The sequence below is a fragment of the Neofelis nebulosa genome, chromosome 12 (assembly GCF_028018385.1).
Source record: "Neofelis nebulosa isolate mNeoNeb1 chromosome 12, mNeoNeb1.pri, whole genome shotgun sequence".
NCBI lineage: Eukaryota > Metazoa > Chordata > Mammalia > Carnivora > Felidae > Neofelis > Neofelis nebulosa.
In genome coordinates this window covers 23,269,600-23,283,769 of record NC_080793.1, presented here as the reverse complement: position 1 = coordinate 23,283,769, position 14,170 = coordinate 23,269,600, and the positions used below count along the sequence as shown (strand labels likewise).

Genomic DNA, 14,170 nt, shown 5'->3' with positions numbered 1-14,170 from the left:
AGGGAATAGTGGTTCCTAGACCTAGAGTAGTCAAATTCATAGAGGGAATAGAGTGGAAGGGTGGTTACCAGGGTCTAGGAGAGGAGGGAATGGGACTTGTTGTTTAACGGGTACCGAGTTTCAGTTTTGCAAGATGAAAAGAGTTCTGGAGCTCTGTCAACAATGTGAATATACTTAAACACTACCTAAACTTGAAAATGGTTAAGATAGTAAATTTTATGTTATATATATAGGTGACCACAATTAAAAAGCGGGGGGGGGGGGGGGGGGGGGAGAGCTCACCACATTCCAGGAAAAATATGAAGTGCATTACCTACAATCAAAACACAAGTTTGTTAAGTTAGTAGACTGCAAGAGTTAAAAGAATTCCCATTTAAAAAAAAAAATCCAATTGATGAAAAAGAATCAAATCACAGGGGGGAAAAAATGGACTGGACGTAGCCACCCATTGGTGGCTCACCTTCTCTTGTGACCCACCCTGGCCACAAGAAAGACAAGATGGTAAGAAAGACAAGATGGTAACAACTTTCATGATTTTGTCAGAAATATAGGATGACTCAAAAAGCATGCGTTCACCCAAACCGTCATTTACTTGCAACAGCAAGAACAAGGCACTCTTATTCAATGGAATCAGGATCTATTTCACCCTGAAAAATCCACTTGATGACATAATGCAACCGATCATGTGAAACATCAAAATAATGTGCTCAGGAGAGTCAGCATAAGCGGTGTCCGTGTCAACACAGAATACCTGTGACCATAACAAGACCAAAAAAAAAAAAAAAAAAAAAAAAATGGAGTTATTAAAACTATTAAAAGAAAAGCTACATAACTGAAAGGCATATAAACTGGAATGAATATAAACTGAAATGCATATAAACCATAATAAAAAACTCCAGAAAATCACAAGAAAAAGGAAAACATTCTTCACCTTTTGAGAGTCAATCAATACTGTCTTATTTCTAAAGTCAATAAAAGGAGAATTTCAGCCTCAAAACGCCTATAAAGGGTGCCTATGGGGCCATGCTATGTTTTTTATCTGAACTTTCTATCCTTACCACTGCTTCCCATAAAACCAGTGAGGCAAATGGTCCAGCTGGGACGAAGAAAGCTGTGATCACTCTCAGTCCATCTGCTTCGCATGCAGAGTTAGAACAAAGAAATCAGAAAAGCACTTGAGAAACCAAATCATTTCCTCACGTTTTGTTTTAAAATACATCTCTACCTGTGGCAGCAGAAACTCTCCTCTCCTCTTCAAAGTATCAGGCCCAAGATCTTGCTTCAATATATTCACTGAAGACAATATATTTCGTGTTCTGAAGTCTTTTCCTACATATAGGATCAGTTTTTCCATTTGCTTCTCCAGCTTTTCAATCAGACCTTTCATTCTACATTTGGCCTAAAAGTCTATCATTCTTTCCATATGGCACTCAGCTGACGCATTCCAAGGAAGGAATACACGCTGCCTGCAGGAGGAGAAACAAAAGCATCACAATCGCCCTATTTTACATGGATCTTATCAGTTCAGAGTCCAGTATTCTACAGATTGAAGAGACTGGCCCAAAATTATTTAAAAAAACGCACCGTGCTGATTTCAAATGCTATATAGTGGCATACAGTTTTCACTTGTGAACAGTGTTCTTGACTGGGAGGGACACTATCCTGAAATGTGTCAAAAGAACCAGGAATTGTCAGAACACAATTGGCAGAAAAATCTCAGAATCGTTGTCACTACTAAGGCGAGAGATGTGTTGGCCATACTCTATATAGTCTCAAACTCAAGCTAGTTTGTGTCCTATTCTTGGAAAATGGGGGAGGGGGGGTAGTTTAGTAATAGTGGATCAGGAATGGGCTAGAATTACAGACTTCAGAGTTAGAGAAAAATGGTAAGTGAGCGTGTTCAATCACGAGAGAGCAGGGAGAGAAGGGATGGAAATGAAGGAAGAAAAGTCAACTAAAAAGACTAAGAAAATCCTCTTGAGAGGTAGGACAAATTTGTCTTTGGATAAGGGACAGACTTAAATTTTTTTTTTTTAACGTTTATTTATTTTTGAGACAGAGAGAGACAGAGCATGAACGGGGGAGGGGCAGAGAGAGAGGGAGACACAGAACTGGAAGCAGGCTCCAGGCTCTGAGCCATCAGCCCAGAGCCCGACACGGGGCTCGAACTCACGGTCCGTGAGATCGTGACCTGAGCTGAAGTCAGACGCTCAACCGACTGAGCCACCCAGGTGCCCTGGATAAGGGACAGACTTATTGCTACCCTGTTTCTTTCCACAGCCCAACGCCCACAATGTCTAAGCTCTTGGTCTTGCTATCTCACACCAGGACCCTCAGTCATTTGTATAGAACATCCACACTAGTGCAAAGACTAATGGGATTTAGGATCTGCATCCAAGGGAGGAAATACCCTGAAGCATAGCACAGATAAATTTTACTGAGGAATGTTTCAGGAGAGAGCCTCTGCGCCAAGCTGGAGTATTCACAGTATGTAAGTTTCAAGACAAGGAGAATTACAACCTCTATAACCAAGCTTCGGGCCAAGCTGGACTCCACAAAATACAGCCAATGGAGGAGGCAGAAGATATTTTCTTCTAAGAGCAAGTGCATGTTTCTAAAATCAGAATTCCCAAAAGGCTTAGAAGGAATGGGAGCATACATATTCATATTAGTGGAGGTGAGGGGAAGGGAAAAAGGGAAGAAAAGAGTGTAAATCGGAGAGGGGGCAAAGTATCCAAATAGCTGGCCAGAATATACAAGTCTATGGCTATGATAAGAAAATTGATTCCGCCCAGAATAACAGTTTGTAACAGCAAAAGTTACTGTCAATGGGGGCATCTAGGAATTTATACCGTGTAAAGAATTAATACTAAGGGCAAAGATTTTGCTACAAGGATACTTAATGGACTATCATATACGAATGGCAAATTTCAGAAACAATCTAAACACTCAGTACTACAATACTTGCCAATCAAGTTACGAAAACAATGTTTACATACGATTTAACTTTATATGATAAAAATGTATACAATTTTTATACCATAAAAATTAAATTGTATTGAAATTATATATCTATATATCCTCCCATTTTGAAAAGCATACAAAGATAATACATATATATTTATTAAGCCCTGAGGTGGTACTGATCACTCAGAATATCCTGTTTTGCCAGAAAATAAGACAGCACTCAAAGAATTATGGGCACATGTTAAAAGAACAAGGAAATTTGCTTGAAGGGCACCCTTCCGACCCAAAATAAAAATTTTAAGCTTCAAAATAAATGACAATAACAGATTTATAACCCTTTAAAGGTTAAATTTATAACCTTTTAAATAAAATAGAAATAATGAGTTCATTTTAATATAAATAAACTAATAGAGGATTGGCAAGAAATGAGATATTGACATAGACCCAAAAACTTTCCCACAAGATTCTCATTAATTACAAAGGAAAATCCATAACTTTGTAGTGGAGAAGTCTGGAAGACACCACCTTAATCAAGTCATCAAAGTGAACATCACGGGAAATTGAAATAAATTGACATGTGCCGCCTCACAGGACCCGATAGGAAGAACAGAGCATCACTTCTGTGACACTCCTGTCCAAGTTTCAAAATCTGAACCTAATCAGAAGGATACACGGGTCCAACCCAACCCAAGCGACATGCTACAAAATAACTTTCCTGTAACCTCTAAAAGATCAGGTCACAAAAGGGGGAAAAACACCAAGAAACTGTTCCCATGTTAAAGGACACGAAAAAGAGACATGAGAAACTAATACAAACCAAGATTCAGGATTGGATCCTTTGCTTTAAAGGATCTTATTGAGACAACCTGGGGAAAATTCGGAGCGATCTGAAAATCAGCTGACATATAATGATAATGATGATGTTCGTTTCCTAATTTTGATGGTGGTTTTGTGACTACATGAAGAACATCTTTGTATGCAGGGAAATATAAAGTATTTGAGGTGTTAAGGCATCATGTCAGCAATTCACTCTTAACTGACTCAGTGAGATAAAAGTTCCCTTCGTACTTCTGTACTCTATTTGCAACTTTTCTGTAAGTCTGAAAGGGAGGTAGGGGGGAGGTGGGGGAAGCAGGAGCAGCAGAAGCCCCGCCATAGAAAAGAAAATGTGTTTAATTGGAAGGAAGTGTTCCTGTGTCACCGTTTAACATACAAATAGACACGCCCGAGAAGAAATTGAATTTTTCAAAATTTAATCTGGTCAGGAGTCATTGTTACAAATTACATGACTACCCCAGACACACATGCGCCTGATTTTAGAGAAGACAGGAAAAGACGTCTCAGACAAATGGCTGAGTAGAAGAGGCACGTTGCCAAAAGTCAAATAGGTCTTTTGAAAAAGGAGAAGTCTGGACCACAGCAAACAGTGCAGGCAGCATCATACCACCAAGCTTTGCTTTATTTTCAAAGCGAAAGAAGTTATAGTATCAAAGAGATACATTTACATGCAACACAAAACAAAGAAACAGGCAGATATCCCAGCAATGTGGCCTTAAGACGTCTTCTGTGTCCAGGATATAGGGAAAATGTGACAAGGGACCACGTTCTTTGAAGATGGTGGATTATGAAATTTCTTCTGCCTACCAGCAAGAATAATCGCTTCCAGATGCTGTTTGGCCCACAACGTGCTATTCAAAAATACGAACGTGTTATTTATTTTCGAATTTCCAAGAGCCAAATAAGAAACCTAGTTTCCTTCACTAATTTCTAATTAAACTAGAGGTAAGTTACCTTTGGGGAAAAGGAAGGGAAAAAAAAAAAAACCAAAAAAACCCTGTACGTCCTAAGTCTAGACTTAGACATCCTGCCCAAAGTTTTGAGGAGGGGAAAAAAATAAAGGCCGTTGAATACAATACTAGTTATCTACTTTGCCATGGGAAAAATGAGGCGCTTAATTTAATTTCCTTTCCTGCCCTCCACATACACCACTTTCCCTCAGCGAAGTCCCTCCTGGCAATATCTCTTTAAAACAGACTTCTTTAGAACAGTAAGTATAGAGGGAAACCTCGAGAACACTGCTATTGTGCTACAGCGTGAATTATTCCCAGCTGGGCTGAGGATATGTAAATACCTTCCTTTCCTGAGAATTCACGAAGGTGTTTCTGCCAACTTGAGAGGTCAGTGAGGAAACGCTGGCCTCGTTCATTAATACAATTTCATGAGTAACATTTCAAGTATTATCATCTCTGTTGAAGAAATCAGGAATGTGAAGCAAAGGGAATTAAATGGTCCTGCTCAGTTCACCATGATTTAGTAACTATGAAAACAAACAAACAAAAAAGGGCCCCTCCCTAACTCTTGTCCTTTTATGAAAGGGTTTTAAATGTGACAGTGGATATCTTTAAAAAATTATTTGTGAAGCTGTTTATCACGAAAGCAGCAGAAAATGGAAAGGAAAAGAAGCCTTTTTCATAAACTGCAACGAGATAATAAAACCACAAAGTAGCCGCAAAACCCCAATGCCTGAGATGTGACCTAAAAACCAGCTGGAGACCTAAAAACAGCTGTGAGATACCACTTGAAAGACTTCTGACCATCTAACCATCAGCCTGAAAAATGCTGTCCTACTTGTCCAGAAACATCACAGGGGGAAATCCAAATATGTAAAGAATGGAGAGTGTCATTCAGAACAAGTCTCATTAATGTAGAAAGGTATTGTATGGCTAAGCCAAAGAGAAGAGAGAGCAGCATAAAATTTAAAAGAGAATTCTGGTATAAAAGGAAGCAGAAAAAGAAAAACGGTTTTGCTAAACTGATGTTACCTGAAAAATCTGGGAGAAGGAAAAACAACCAACCAGACTCGGCGGCTGCAGTTTCTACCTGACCAAGAATTTCCTGGGGCTTAAAAAGGAAGGAGTGTGCTGTAGGGCCGGGGTTAGTGTGGTTGCTGTTTTCAGCCAAGTCATGGAGATAAAATAAGCAGGCATAGCTATAAATCCTTTGTGTTCCAAGATTTCTTCATTTTACCCTACTGTGGTTCTGGGCTCCCGGAAACTGAGTGTGGTGTGCTCAGTCCACGGCAAAGGAGCGGCTCCAGAGGGAAGAGGAAACGGTCACCTCTCTCAAGAGCCATCCCTGTTCAAGTGGTGGCTGTGGAGGCGACCGGGATGACAAGCAAGGACTCTTCTCCTGCTGGGGCCTGATGGTTTCGTTTTGGAGCCTGATCTCAGATCCATGTTACATGAACTCCTCTCAGCTGGAGTCTGTAGCACCACACTGATTTCTTCTGGCCCCAATCCCGCATTGCAGCTGTTTGTACTTATTTGAGGTATGGTGTATTTTGAAACAAAATGAACCAGATTTCCCCTACTGCCTATGTCAGTGCCTGGTAATGGAAAACATTAACTCTTCTACAACCAGGATACTGACAATTGTAGTACACCCACTATATGCAGGAAAATACAAAGGAGACAGGGACCCAGAGCTGGGAGAGGTTCTCCAGATGAGCTTATTTCAAAGCAAAGGGCAGATATTCCATCACTTACATAGTTTCTGGACCCTATCCATCTCCAAACGAGTTTCATCCAGCTTGCAGAAGGTTCTATAAGAACAGGAGTCATAAGTTTGAATGATTATATGCCAACAAATTGGACAATCTAGAAGAAACAGATGTATTCCTAGAAACATGCAACCTACCAAGACGGAATCATAAAGAAATAGAAAATTTGAGCAGACCCAACGTGAGCAAGGAAATAGCAACAGTAATCAAAAACCTCCCTACAAAGAAAAGGCCAGGACTAGATAGTTTTGCTGATGAATTCTACCAAACACTGAGAAAAGAATGAGTGCCAATCCTTCCCAAACACTTCCAAAAAAACTGTACTCCCAAACTCATCTTACAAGGCCAACATTACCCAGATACCAAAGCCATGTAAGGACACTACAAAAGCACATAAGCCAATATCCCTGATAAACACAGGTGAAAAAATTCTCAAAATGTTAGCAAACCCAATTCAACAGCACATTAAAAGGATCATACACCATGATCAAGTGGGATTTAACACTGGGATGCAAGGAGGGTTCAATGTCCACAAATCAGTAAGCATCATACAACCACATTTATAAAGGATAAAAATGATCCTCTCAACAGATGCAGAAAAAGAATTTGACAAAATCTACATCTGTTCATAACAAAAACTCTCAACAAATTGGGAATAGAAGGAACACACCTCAAAATAATAAAGTCCACGTATGACAAACCCACAACTAACATTATTATGCTTGACAATGAAAGGTTGAAAGTTTCCTCACTAAGATAAGGAACAAGGCAAGGATGCCCACTCTCACCACTCCTATATATAGTACTGGAAGTTCTAATTAAGGCAATTAGGCAAAAAGACAAAAGGCATCCAAGTCAGAAAGGAAGGAAAGTTGTCTCTATTTGCAGATGATGTAAACTTATACACAGAAAATCTGAACGACTCCACCAAAAATCTGTTAGAATAAATTCAGTAAAGTTGCAGGATATAAAATGAGTAAACAAAAATCGTTTGTCTCTACATATGAACAACCAACTGCCTCAAAAAAAACAAAGAAAACAACCCCACTTATAATGGCATCAAAAACAACAAAATGCTTAAGAATTATTATTTGACGAAGGCAGCAAATACATGCTGAAAATTAGAAGACTGGCGAAAAAAAACTGGAAGACACAAATTAAAGATATCCTGTGTTTGAGGATAAGGATAAATATTATTAAAATGTCCACACTACCAAAAGCCATCTAACAATTCAGTGCATTCTCTATCAATATTACTATAGCATTTTTCGAAGCAATAGAAAAAAATTCTAAAGTTCATATGGAACCACAAAAGACCCAAATAGCCATAGCAGTCCTGAGAAAGAACAATAAACAGAGGCACATAATTCCTGATTTCAAACTTTATTACAAGCTGCAGTAATCAAAATAATAACACATAAAAACAAACACATAAGCAACTGACACAGAATTAAGGCTTGAGAAATAAGACCACAATTAATGATTAATTATGATCAGTTAATATACGACAAGGAATCTAAGAATACACAGTGGGAGCAAGGATAGTCTTTTCAACTAAGAAATTTGGTGCTAAGAAATTTGGACATCCACATACAAAAATAAGAATAAAACTGTACCCTTGTCTTATACTACTCACAAAAATTAACTCAAAATGAATTAGAGACTTAAATAGAAGACAAAACTGTAAAAGCACTAGACAAAAAAAAAACATAAGGGAAAAGCTCCTTGAAATTGGTCTTGGCAACAAATTTTTGGATATGATACCAAAGCACAAACAATAAAAGCAAAAATAAACAAGTGGGACTACCTCAAACTAAGAAATTCCTGCACAGCAAAAGAAACAAGCAGCAAAATGAAAAGGCACCTACAAAAAAATAATTGGAAAGCATACATCTGATAAGGGAATAATATCTAAAATATATAAGGAACTCATACAACTCAATGACAAAACAAAAAATGTGATTTTAAAAACAGGACTTGAAAAAAAAAAAAGGACTTGAATAGACATTTTTCCAAAGACACACAAATGGCCAATGAATACCTGAAAAGATGCTCAACAGCACTCATCATCAGGGAAATGCAGATCAAAACCACAATGAGATACCAGCTCATGCCTACAGAATAGTTATTGTCAGAAAGACAAGAGGCAGTGGAGAAAAAGGAACCCTTGTGCACTCTTGGTGGGAATATAAATTGGTACAGTCACTGTGGAAAACAGTATGGAGGTTACTCAATTAAAAATAGAAATACCATATGATCTAGCAATACCACTTCAGGGCTTATATCTAAAGGAAATAAAATCACGATCTCAAAGAAATATATGCACTGCCATTTTTATGGCAACATTAACAATAGCCAAGACATGGAAACAACCTAACTATCCATGGACAGACGAAAGGCTAAAGGAAATGTGTTGTATATATGTACAATGGCATATTATTCAGCCATAAAAAGGGGAAATTCTGCCTTTGGTGACTCTGATAGACCCTGAAGGCATTATACTAAGTGATGTATGTCAGACAGGGAAAGACAAATATTGTATGCCCTCACTTACATGTAAAATCTAAAACAGTGAACTCATAGAAATAGTGAGTTGAATGGGGGTTGCCAAGGCCAGAGAGTGAGGGAAATGGGGAGGTGTAGGTCAAAGGGTACAAAATTCCAGCTATAAAATGACTAAGCTCTGGGGATCTGTACAGAGGACTATAACTAACATTCTGTATTATACACTTGAAAGTCATTAAGAGAGTGGATCTTAAATGTTATGACTACCAAAAACAAAAAAAAAGGTAATTATGTGAGATAATGGTTATGTTAACTAACCTTATTACGGTAATCATTTTTCAACATAAAGTTGCAAATCATTATGTTGTATATCCTAAACTTAGATAACGTTATAGGTTGATAATAGCTCAATAAAGCTGGGGCATCAGGGCACCTGGGTGGCTCAGTCGGTTAAGTGTCCAACTCTTGATTCTGGCTCAGGTCATGATCTCACGGTTGGTGGGATGGAACCCCACGTCGGGCTCTGTGCTGACAGTATGGAGCCTGCTTGGGATTTTCTCTCTCTCTCTCTTTCTCTCTCTCTCTCTCTCTCTCTCTCTCTCTCGATAAATAAATAAATTTTAAATATATTTTTTTTTAAAAATAAGTCAGAGAAAGACAAATATGATTTCATTCACATGTGGAATTTAGGAAACAAACGAGAAAAAGGGAGAGAGAGACAATCAGCAAACAGGCTCCTAACTATAGAGAACAAGCTAGTCACCAAAGGGGAGGCAGGTGGGGGAGTAAGTGACCTAGGTGGAGAGGATTAAGAGTACACTTACCACGATGACCACCGAGTTATGCAGAGAATTGCTGAATCACTATATTGTACACCCGAAACTAGTATCACAATGTATGTTAACTATACCGGAATTAAAATTTTAAACTTAATAAAAAATAAATAAAATTGTTTTTAAAAATCCATGGTTCTCAGAGGGCCGAGAATCTTAAGCCCGGAACATACACAAGAATGAACACCTCTCCTCACCCCTAACCAGAGCTTTTTAGTAGACTCCAGTCACCTAAATTTTTAAAGTCCTCTTAAGTAATTCTGAAGTAAATCTCTGATTACAAGCCACTGTCTTAAATCAGAGTTCTATAAAGACATTTGTCTTTACAGACAATGCATTATATTCTACATGTATACTACTGAGCGATCTAATATGATACAAGGTGAGAGCAGAGGTTCCCAAAGCAGGCTTTGCCACAGAATATAAAAACACTGATTCCTGGGCCCTACCTGAGGCTTACTGAATCAGATTCTGTGTGGATGTGAACCAAGAATCCGTATTTTAACAAGTGCCTAAAGTGAGCCTAGGTTGAAAGCCAGATGTGTTAACTACTGTATTAGACTAGTGGTTCTCAAACTACGTATGCAACATTCAGATTTCATTGGAGGGTTTGTTCAAACACCAGATGGCTGAGCACCAACCTACTGAGTTTCTTATTCAGCAGATCTGGGATGGGGCAACGATTTGCACTTAGTAACACATTCTCAAGTGATGCTGGTGGGGCTGCACCAGGGACTCCACTTTGAGAATCACTCACTGAACTGTTCTTTTAATATATTAGTTACCTCAACGGGTCTTTGATACAACTAGAAAGTAGATAACTTAGGACTCCAGTCTCTGGTAAACCAGTGTCTGAAGTATAAGTGTTCAGAGCTATTGATTAAAAAAACAGGCTCATGATACTAGGCATAAAAAGCAAATTTGGTCTTTTCTTTAAAAAAACTAAAATAAGTTACACTGTAATCCAAACTGAGGACTACTTGCCAGCATTCCCTTGATTCCAAAATCAAACAAAGACCCACTAAAAAGGAGAATTACAGGCAAATATCCCTGATGAACATAGATGCAAAAATTCTCAACAAGATATTAACAAATTCAATCCAACAGTACATGAAAAGAATTATTCACCATGATCAAGTGGGATTTATTCCTGGGCTCCAGTATTTACAAATTTTATTCCTGGGTTCAATATTTACAAATCAGTCAACGTGATATATCACATTAATAAAAGAAAGGATAAGAACCATATGATCTTGTCAATGAGTGCAAAAAAAAAGCATTTGACAAAACACAGAATGCATTCTTGATAAAAAAAAAAAAAAACCCTCAACAAAGTAAGGATAGATGGAACATCATAAAGGTCATATATGAAAGAACCACAGCTAATATCATCCTTAATGGAGAAAAACTGACAGCCTTTCCCCTATTCATTCCCCAGGAATAAGACAAGGATGTCCACTCTCACCATTACCATTTAACACAGTACTGGAAGTCTTAGCCTCAGCAATCAGACAACAAAAAGAAATAAAAGGTATGCAAACTGGCAAGGAAGAAATCAAACTTCCACTATTTGCAGATGACAAGATATGTAGAAAATCTGAAAGACTCTACCAAAAAATTGCCAGAATACATGAATTCAGCAAAGTTGCAGAATATAAAAATCAATGTGCAGAAATATGATGCTTTTCTATACACAAATAACGAAGCAGCAGAAAAAGAAATCAATGAATCACTCCCCAAAACAATAAGACACCTGGGAATAAACCTAACTAAACAGGTAAAAGATCTATACTCTGAAAACTATAGTACACTTATGAAAGAAATTGAAGAGGACACAAAGAAATGGAAAACATTCCATCCTTGTGGATTGGAAGAAAAAACATTGTTAAAATATCTATACTACCCAAAGCAATCTACACGTTTAATGCACTCCCTATCAAAATACCACCAACATTTTTCACAAAGGTAGAACAAACAATCCTAAAATAAGTATGGAACCACAAAAGACCCAGTAATAGCCAAATAAATCCTTCAAAAAAAAAAAAAAAAAAAAAAAAGCAAAGCTGGAGGCATCACAATTCCAGATTTCAAGCTATATTACAAAGCTGCAGTCATCAAGACAGTATGATACCAGCACAATTACAGACACCTAGATCAATGGAACAGAACAGAAAATCCAGAAATGGATCCACAACTATATAGTGAACTAACCTTCAACAAAGAAGGAAAGAATATCCAATGGAAGAAAGATGGTCTTTTCAACAAACGGTGCTGGGAAAACTGGATGGCAACATGCAGAAGAATGAAACTGGACCACTTTCTTACATCATACACAAAACTAAACTCAAAATGAATGAAAGACCTCAATGTGAGACAGAAAACCATCAAAATCCTACAGGAGAAGACAGGCAACAACCTCTGACCTCAGCTGCAGCAACTTCTTACTAAGACACGTCACTGAAGGCAAGGGAAGCAAAAGCAAACATGAACTACTGGGACCGCACCATGGTAAAAAGCTTCTGCACTGCAAAGGGAACAATCAGCAAAACTAAAATGCAACTGAAAGAATGGGAGAGGATATCTGCAAATGACATATCGAATAAAGGGTTAGTATCTAAAATCTATAAAGAACTTATCAAACTCAGCACCCAAAAGAGAAATAACCCAGTTAAGAAATGGACAGAAGACATGAATAGACACTTTCCAAAGAAGACATCCAGATGGTTAACAGACACATGAAAAGATGCTCAACATCACTCATCATCTGGGAAATACAAATCAAAACCACAATTAGATACCACCTCACACCTGTCAGAATGGCTAAAATTAACAACATAAGAAAGGACAGGTGTTTGTGAAGATTTGGAGAAAGGGGAACCTTTTTTCACTGTTGGTGGGAATGCAAACTGGTGTAGTCACTCTGGAGAACAATATGGAGGTTCCTCAAGAAACTAAAAATAGAACTACTCTATGATCCAGCAATTGCACTATTAGGTATTTACACAAAGGATACAAAAATACAGACTTGAAGGGGTACATACACCCCAGTGTTTATAGCAGCATTATCAACAACAGCCAAACTATGGAGAGAGCCCAAATGTTCATCGACTAATGAATGGATAAAGAAGATGTGGTTATATTGGGGCACCTGGGTGGCTTAGTCAGTTAAGCATCTGACTCTTGATTTTGGCTCAGGTCATGATATCACGGTTTGTGGGTTCGAGCCCTGCATCGGGCTCCTCGCTGCCGGTGAGGAGCCTGCTCGGGATTCTGTCTCCCTCTTGCTCTGCCCCTCCTTCTCACTCTCTATCTCTCTCTCAAAATAAATAAATAAACATTAAAAAAAAAAAAGATGTGGTTATATATCTACAATGGAATATTACTCAGCCATCAAAAATAATGAAATCTTGCCATTTGCAATGTGGAAGGAACTAGAATGTATTATCCTAAGTGAAATAAGTCAATCAGAGAAAGATAAATATATTATTTCACTCATATGTGGGATTTAAGAAACAAAGCAGATGAACACATGGGAAGGGAAGGAAAAAAAAGGGAAGAGAGGGGATACAGACCACAAGAGACCCTTAATAATAGAGAACAAACTATGGGTTGTAGGAGGGAGGTGGGTGGGGGATGAACTAGATGGGTGATGTACTAAAGACAGCACTTGTGATGAATCACTGAATTCTACTCCTGAAACCAGTATCGCTCTGTATGTGAACTAAAATTTAAATTTAAAAAAGGGAAAAAAAAATGAAGACTACTTTACCTATTCAATTATGAGGACTTCCAGAAATTTTCTTAGGAAGAACCTTTTGAATTATTTCAATAAAGACTAATTGAAACTCCACAGACCACTGATGAAAAGATCTGAGTGCAGGTGTTACCATTTATAAATCCTGAACATTAACAAAACATATTCAGTGAAGCTGCTAAGAACGTGTTATTTTTGAGGACTCAATCCCAGTGTGTGTCCACAAGAATAAGAGAGCTAAAAATGTACACACCACACCATTATATGAAATGACCTGTGGAATAAAGCAATTTAATGCTGTCCATCTGAATGGTGAAAGGTGCATGCCAAAACCAACAGCTTTCACATGGACAAAGTCAACAGCACGCTCTCCTAAAAGGAAAGATCAGCCAACAGGTTTGAGGCTTCGTAAATTCATTTCCTGTTCATGAGCGTGAGACCTTACCATGCCTCCACTGTAAAGAAATATCTGGTTCATACAAAGGTTTTTAAGTTATTGATTATAAATTTTTTAAAAAGGCAGAGGGATGTGGACACAGATAGGTTTTATAT

General features: G+C 38.0%; 1 protein-coding gene across 21 annotated transcripts in view; it reads right to left on the bottom strand.

Moving 5' to 3' along the window:
* LPAR1 (lysophosphatidic acid receptor 1) overlaps positions 1–14,170 on the bottom strand; it is a 355,096-nt gene that overhangs the window by 90,336 nt on the left and 250,590 nt on the right. For 10 of the 21 annotated variants that reach the window (XM_058694571.1, XM_058694573.1, XM_058694572.1 and 7 more), the window contains one exon: positions 1,226–1,466. The exons of 10 other annotated variants lie outside the window; for them this stretch is intronic. The gene's annotated coding sequence lies outside the window, so the exon portion shown is untranslated. Of the gene's footprint in view, positions 1–282; positions 314–1,225; positions 1,467–14,170 lie in introns of all 21 variants that reach the window. One more of the 21 variants, XM_058694577.1, reaches the window with a different exon arrangement.